The sequence below is a fragment of the Myotis daubentonii genome, chromosome 2 (assembly GCF_963259705.1).
Source record: "Myotis daubentonii chromosome 2, mMyoDau2.1, whole genome shotgun sequence".
Lineage (NCBI taxonomy): Eukaryota > Metazoa > Chordata > Mammalia > Chiroptera > Vespertilionidae > Myotis > Myotis daubentonii.
Window position 1 is genome coordinate 164,926,671 of NC_081841.1, and position 5,423 is coordinate 164,932,093.

The 5,423-nt window shown below is 42.4% G+C and overlaps 1 pseudogene; it reads right to left on the minus strand.

Annotated features, from left to right (window-relative positions):
* Positions 1 to 382: 382 nt before the first annotated feature.
* On the minus strand, positions 383 to 3,758 carry LOC132226748 (riboflavin kinase-like; annotated as a pseudogene).
* Positions 3,759 to 5,423: the final 1,665 nt, after the last annotated feature.

Below are 5,423 nucleotides of genomic sequence, written 5' to 3' on the forward strand. Positions count from 1 at the left end.
ATCAAACCTGTTTTAATACATTTACTTTTATAAGCCTTCTGTTTAGCAGCACATGCTATACAAGTACATACATGCTAGTCTTTTACTATAATTAGTTTTCATTTCAAACTAGTGACTTGCCTTTTTACCCATAGCTTTATACATTTCATTTCCCTTATAAAACACTTGATATTTTTAGTGGTAAATTTTAGTCAACATATTACATAGAAAGAATCTGGATTTTTAAAATGAATATTTTTAGTACTGTAGCATGATGGGTTTAATTGAACATGAAGCATAATAATAATTACATTGTACTGTTTAAACTAAGTCACAGCTGTAGGAAAATTTTTGGTTTTTCAAATGTAACCAAGATGAGACTGCAGGGTGATGAGCAGTAAAATATTAGAGAACAATGAATGAATAAGTAAGATGATTTTTCATCAGTGGCCATTCATTATTTTGCTTTTCGGAACCTGGAAGAAACTGTCTTCTTTGAGTTTCTAATGTTCTGGTAAATCTAGTTGTTTCTTAGCTTCCCCAATATCACCTTGAATCGCTGAAATAAGTGACTCTAAAGAATCAAAGTTCTTTTCTGGTCCGAGGTAGCCAGCAATGGCCACATAGAAGATTTCCCCATAGAAGTCCTCTTTGAAGGTATGCATGACATGAGTTTCCATGGACTTTTTTGTGTTCTTGTAGTATGGGTTCCATCCTATGCTCACCACCATCTTATGGACTTCTCCAGTTCCCACACTGGCCCATCCTATCTAATAAAAGAGAAAAATGGTAATTGGCGTACGACGATACTCTTTTCATTGGCTAATCAGGGCTATATGCAAATTAACTGCCAACTAAGATTGGCAGTTAACTGCCAACAAGATGGCGGTTAATTTGCATATGTAGGCACAATGCAGGGAGGCAAAAGGGAAAGCAGGAAGAAGCCCCCTGCCACTGACAGTGATCGGAAACTCAGGGGGGAGCTAAGAGCTGGGGGGCAGGGCAAAGGCGGCCCTGGGGCCCCAGCCATGATCGGAGAATCAGGTGCCTTTTCCACCCTGGCCAGTGATAGCAGGAAGTAGGGGTGGAGCCAGCGATGGGAGCTGGGCACGGTCGAAGCTGGCAGTCCTGGGAGCTAGGGGTCCCTTACCTGGGCCTAAAGCGAAGCCCACGATTGCGGGGCCGCTGCAGCTGCGGGTCCCCGCTGCCCGGGCCAGACGCCTAGGCCAGAGGTGTTAGGCCTGGGCAGGGGCGGAGCCTGCAACCACAGGGAGCTGGGGGTTCCCCACCCAGGCCTGACACCTCTGCCAGAGGCCTCAGGCCTGGTCAAGGGGCCGATCCGGTGATTGGTGATCGGAGGGTGATGAGGGTCAACTCCTCTGGCCGAGGCATCAGGCCTGGGTGGGGGGCAGAGCTGGGGATTGGGGGGATATGATGGTCCCCTTGCCCAGGCCTGAAGCCTGGGTCAGAGGCATCAGGCTTGGGCGGGGGGTGGAGCAAGTGATCAGAGGGAGATGGGGGTCCCCTGCCCAGGCATGATTCCTGGGCCAGAGGCCTCAGGCCTGGGCGGGGGCCAGAGCCAGTGATCAGGGGGAGATGGGGGTCCCCTGTCCAAGCCTGACACCTCTGGCGGAGGCGTCAGGCCTGGGCAAGGGGCCGATCAGGCGATCTAAGGGTGATGGGGGTCTACGCCTCTGGCCGAGGCATCAGGCCTGGTCTGGGGGCAGAACCAGTGATTGGAGGGTGATGGGGGTCAATGCCTGAGGGCTCCCAGTATGTGAGAGGGGGCAGGCTGGGCTGAGGGACACTCCCCCCCCCCCACCCCCACACACACCCAGTGCACCAATTTCGTGCACCGGGCCCCTAGTCCATAATAAATGCCAGTGGATACATCAGCGGGAAGATTATCGACCACTCGTTCAGGAAAGCTGGCGGTGGGTATGCCCAGCTGCCTGGAGCCGCGGCCAAAGCTCTAGTACGGCAGGTGCTTCATGATGCCGTCCTTTTGGGACTTGGGCTGCGGCCCAGTCCTCAGTTCGGGAGGAGCCGCCGTGGAGGTGGTGCCCGGACCCCCAGACCAGCCGGGGTACGCGGGCGGGCCAGGCAGGAGCACAACCGGCCGGGAGGCACCTAGTACACCCCGGGCAAGTTCCTCCCGCTCCTGATCCAACAGAAGCTGCCTGGCGACTGGGATGCTGTGTCTCTCCAAACTCTATATTTTAATGATAAACTTAAGCAAGGAGTTGTATTGATGTGCTTTTATGAAAAGGAAGAAGCCTAATAACGACAGTGTCCTGATCATAATGAGCCCTACCCCCACTGCAGAGATGAGGTGAGAGAAAACCTCATCCAAGGCAGAACAAAACTATCCTCAAGAATTAACCCCTGCCCTAACTGGTTTGGCTCAGTGGATAGAACGTTGGCCTGCGGACTGAAAGGTCCCAGGTTCGATTCCGGCCAAGGGCATGTACCTTGGTTGCGGGCACATCCCCAGTAGGGGGTGTGCAGGAGGCAGCTGATCGATGTTTCTCTCTCATCGATATTTCTAACTCTCTATCCCTCTCCTTTCCTCTCTGTGAAAAATCAATAAAGTATATATTTAAAAAAAATAATTAATCCCTTAAATCTGGCAGATACAGAGTTGCAAAGCTAGCCATATCTCTACCTCCCCCTGCCCCTAACACCAAGAGAAATAATTTAAGCAAATGATTGTTCTAATATCCAGGTCTCTTTTAGTTAACCAATATGAAAATTCTATCAGAAAATTCAAACACATCGGGGATCTCAGCTGTATAATATCACTTCACGAATTCAACAAGAGGAATGTTAGTTGGTGAGAGGTATGAAGATTACCTCTCACCAACTACTGGTCCTGCTAGCACTGCTTACCCTGTGTCTGGGAAGTCAAGTTTGCTGGAAGAAAATAGACTAGAATTGAGAAGACTGAGTTTTCTTGGTTGACTAATGAGTAGGCAAATGTGAAGTAGTATCAATCTTCAATGTGTCCAGAAATGTTATTTCTTTTTTAAGAAATGAGCTAGGAAAAATGTCTTTCTTAGTCTGAGTAGGATGCACTATAACCATGTTGTGTAAAACCAGAGCAGGGCTCATCATGGGGTGAAGACTAACATTGACCAGGTTATTGAAAAGGACCCAAGCAGATTTCTAGTGAGAGAAAATTACATAGACACATGGCTTTATAATTATGGCCCAGGCTTTGGTGGTTGAGTAAACCACCCTTGAGAAATAATAATCTCTCAATAATATCACTTTGCTCACATCTGGGAAGCTGGATTCAGTTACTTCTAAGTGTATCAAGAACCTTCCTTGGGGTACTTAAGCAAAAGTCTGCTTTGCTGTGCCTCCTCTTCTTTTTTGGTTCCAATTTATCAAGCAATACTGTATTTTCCAATCTGGATTCTGTCAAAAGGAGAATTTCTCTGCTAAGGAAGAAAAAAGAACAATCTAGAAATAAATTTATTTGGGGTAGGATGATAGCCAACATTGCCAGAAGCCTGGACCTATACTATGTCTCCTTGAGTGAGTTGTATCAGCAATTTAATAACTATCTATTTCTTCACCAGGTCAGGCTAAGGCATAGAAAACCCTCATCAGGAATAATATTCTCTTTACTGTTTACCCTGGCTTAGAATGCCTTGAGCACAATTCGCCCCAAATCCTTGGTGTACATATGCTGAACACTATGGATTTTAAAATATACCTACATGATGTAAGCCAGTGTTCTCAAATTTTGGTTTCTGGGCCAGAAAGTTCAGCATTGCCTATGAAACTTGACAGAAATACAAAGTCTCAGGCTTGACCCACAATCTAAAAAAATCTAAAATTTTGGGAGTGAATCTCAACATTATTTAATAAGCCTTCTAGATGATTCAGATGTACTAATGTTGGAGAAAATTTTTTTTTGGTAAAATATCAGGAGCATCTCTGTTTCAGTAAACAAATTAATCTTTGTGTGCTGAAAGACTTAAAAAGTTCTGATTATCTTGTGTATCAGCTTGTAGATTTCTGACATCTTCTCAGTTTGGATTTTGCTTCTCTGCAAAGTCTGGGGCAGAAAATCAGTAATATATAGTTGGACTTAATATTACCTTCTGGATATAATTTTGATTAATGTAATAGTTCATTCAATAACAACAGAGCAAATGGTTTTCTAAAATTCACAAGGAAAATTTACCAAGAGATACTACATTATGGCTCATAAAACACACCTTCACAAATTTAAAAAAAAAATAGGATACATACAAAGTATGCTCCAAGACCACAGTGTAATTAAACTAGAAATTAATAATAGATAGCTGGCCCCGCTGGTGTGGCTCAGTGGTTGAGCATCAAGCTATGAACAAGGAAGTCATGGTTTGATTACTAGTCAGGGCACATGCCAGTGTTGTGGGCTCCCTACTCAGTAGGGGGCATGCAGGAGGTAGCTGATCAATGATTCTCTCTCATCATTGATGTTTCTATCTCTCCCTACTCTCTCTGAAATCAATGAAAACATATTTTAAAAAAATAATGCATGGCTGCCTAATCCTCAAGTATTTGGGGATTTAAATAACACACAAATCAAAGAAGAAATTTTCAGAGAAATTAAAACACATCATAAACTAAATTAAAATGAAAATACAATCTATAGAAATTTGGGGGATAATGTTGAATGAGCATGTTAGGGGGAAAAAAAGATCTAAAAGTGAAAATATAGGCTTTCCTCTTGGGAAAAAAAACAAACAAACAAAAAAAGCAAATTAAATCCAAAGTAAGCCAAAGAAAAATAATAAGAGCACACATTAATAAAACTGAAAACAGAAAAACAATAGAGATAATTAATGAAACCAAAAGCTGATTCTTTGAATGATCAATAAAATTGATATTTCTCTAGTCAGGTAAACAAGAAAAAGAGAGGGAAGATCTATCATTAGAAATGAAAAAGGCTGACATTACTAATGACCCTATGGATACTAAATGAATATTATAAACAATTTTATGCCCCCAAATTTGAAGTGACATCTTTAAAGTACTGACAAGAAAAAAATCAACCTAGAATTCTATACCCAGCAAAAATATCTTTCAAAAGAAAAGGTGAAATAAAGACATTTTACATGTAAAAAGCTGTAAGAATTAATCATCAACAATCTCACTATGAGTAATGTTACATTTAAATATAAAATGTTAAATTTCCTTCAGACAGAAGAAAATTGATAGATAGAATTATGGATCTATACATAGCAAAGAAGAACACTGGAGATAATGGTTAAATATATACCTTTTCCCCTTATAATTTAAAAGGTAATTGGCTATTTAAATATGTATGGAGTTTATAACACATGTATAAGTAAATGTGTGTACTAAAGGGCACTATTGTAAGATCTTTATATCATACATGAAATAGTATGATTCCACCTGAAGGTACACTGTGATGTCAAAGATGT